Consider the following 2,268-nt stretch of genomic DNA (forward strand, 5'->3'; position numbering starts at 1 on the left):
ACAGGTGCTCCTGTCCTCCAAGCTCCAGTCACGTCTAGGGCTGCTCCAAGAATGTCTTCCCTATGCCATCCCAAATCTCTGTATTGCTAGAACTATCCCTGGCAGTTTGGCTTAGCACCCCAAGTCCCCGCCCCCCCCCATCTTGAAAGGACACCAATAACTCTAGTAAGCTCACCAACTCCATCTGTGAAAACCAGCTTCACCAAGCTCACATTCCCAGGTACTTTGGGGGATGTGACTTGGAACACCTTAGGGTCAGCTGTCAGCAGGAAACCGGGAGTGAGCTGGTGGCTCTCCTGACTGCTCTCTGCTCATCCCCACCCCATGTGACCCTCTTCCTTGTGATGGTGCTGGCCTTCCCACCTGCTCTCCAGAGTTCTCTGCATGAGGAAGTTCTGAGGAAGGGTATTCATGGAGGCTGTTCTCTGACTGGTCTGTGAACACTGGGTGGCAAAGACACCTGCTAACTCCCTCTAGTGACACTGAGTGGCAATGACACCTGCTAACTCCCTCTAGTGCCATCCTGGAGTTCCGAGTCAGGCTCCATCCAGATCCTGCCTCCTCTAAGGAACTGAGAAAGTCGTGGGTCAGAGGCGTCTGCAGCAGTTTCTGGAATGAGCTCAATCTCTTATTGTTTCTCTTCCCACTTGCCTTTTAGGCTTTGGTGCTCAGACTTTGAGTCTTGGAGCAGGTCACATGGTCTGAAGTAACTTCCCAGCCCTTCCTGCCTGGCCCAGCCCCACTATAACCTGTGGAGAAAGAGCCATTGGCAGCTCACCAACCAGAGAGGGAGATTCCAGCCAGTTGCAAGGAGGCCCTGCAGAAGTGACTCTGGGTACCTCTGGTGAGTAACTTCCTGGAGCCTGGGGTCCTGACATGGTTTTGATAACTATTCCTCTTGTTGCTGTGAAGAAACAGGTTGTTTGGGTTCGTGGTTTTGGGGAACAGTCTGTCAGGGTGTGGAAGGCGTGTCAACAGGAGCACTGCCCACAGACAGGAAGCAGAGAGCTGCATGCTGCTGTTGGGCTGGCTTCCTCCTCTCCCTTCGGTCTGGGATCTCAGTCCTCAGGCATGGTGACACCCGTGTTCTGGGCCAGTCTTCACTCCTTAGTCAGACCTGTCTGGAGACACTTGTACAGCCATGCAAGAGGACTGTGTTTAGATGGATCAAAATACAGACAAGTCAATGATCAAGATTAGCTATCCCAGGTGGACTGGGTGCTGCTCGTGGGGACAGAGTGGCCCAGCCATTGCTTTATGTTTTTTATAAACACAAAGGCTGGCTTGCCGTGGTTTCTGGACATCTTCAGAACTCAAACCTCTTCCTACTCAACACCAGCTGGTCCAGATGATTTAGACAAATGAAAATAATCAAGCCGCGGGAATTTGTGGTCCCGCAATGGCTCCCACCGGTGCTCAGAGATGCACAAGGATGCTGCAGCGCTGTGTGTGATGTGAAAGCCTAGAGTGGCCGGGTGTCCACCCACAGGCCATCACCGGAGCAGCTGCTTCAAGTGGACGGGGTTATGAGACTTGATCTTCCACAGAGGCAGACACAGTAGCAGCCTTTGTAAACCGACTCAAGATTGGGGAGCTATGTAGTGGGGAGCCCTTTCCAGCTCCCCTGGTCAGTCTGAAAGTCAGTGGGCTTTGTTTAATCAGATCAGGCTATCTTTTATGCAGCCACCTTGAACTCTTGACACCCTGACTCCTGACCTGCAATTCTGTCCTGACTGGGTGCTCTCCCCAGCCCTGTTCCCCACCTGACCCTTTCTGCCCTTAGAAGAGCAGCAACAATGCCGGCTGCTAGACAGCATCCAAGATCTAAATTTTACTCCAGGACAGTTCTCAGCCTTACTTTCTTTTCCCCCAGTGTGTGTGTGTGTGTGTGTGTGTGTGTGTGTGTGTGTGTGTGCGCGCGCGGTGTGTGTGGTACTGAGGATGGAACCTAGCACCCAGCACCTCAAGCAATGCTGAGTAACTATAGCACTAAGCTATGTGTGCAGCCCAAACCTGATTTTCATTACCATCTTCTTGGGTTAATGAAGTCCCTGGGCCATGAACAGCAAATCGCAAATGTAGTTTACTGACACCTGTCTGTGAATGCACCCCTATCCCGCCCTCTCCGCGTCCACGATTGCACCCCATCCCGCCCTCTCAGCATCAACGATTACACCCCTATCCCGCTCTCTAAGAGTCCATGATTGCACCCCATCCCGCCCTCAGAGTCCACGATTGCACCCCTATCCTGCCCTCTCAGAGTCCATG

The 2,268-nt window shown here is 52.7% G+C and overlaps 1 protein-coding gene across 1 annotated transcript in view; it reads left to right on the plus strand.

Moving 5' to 3' along the window:
• Nucleotides 1–794: 794 nt before the first annotated feature.
• Nucleotides 795–2,268, plus strand: part of Card14 (caspase recruitment domain family member 14) — a 32,808-nt gene continuing 31,334 nt past the window's right edge. Inside the window, exon 1 of the mRNA XM_005350832.3 lies at nucleotides 795–844. The gene's annotated coding sequence lies outside the window, so the exon portion shown is untranslated. The remainder of the gene's footprint in view (nucleotides 845–2,268) is intronic.

The sequence above is a fragment of the Microtus ochrogaster genome, chromosome 7 (genome assembly GCF_000317375.1).
Source record: "Microtus ochrogaster isolate Prairie Vole_2 chromosome 7, MicOch1.0, whole genome shotgun sequence".
NCBI lineage: Eukaryota > Metazoa > Chordata > Mammalia > Rodentia > Cricetidae > Microtus > Microtus ochrogaster.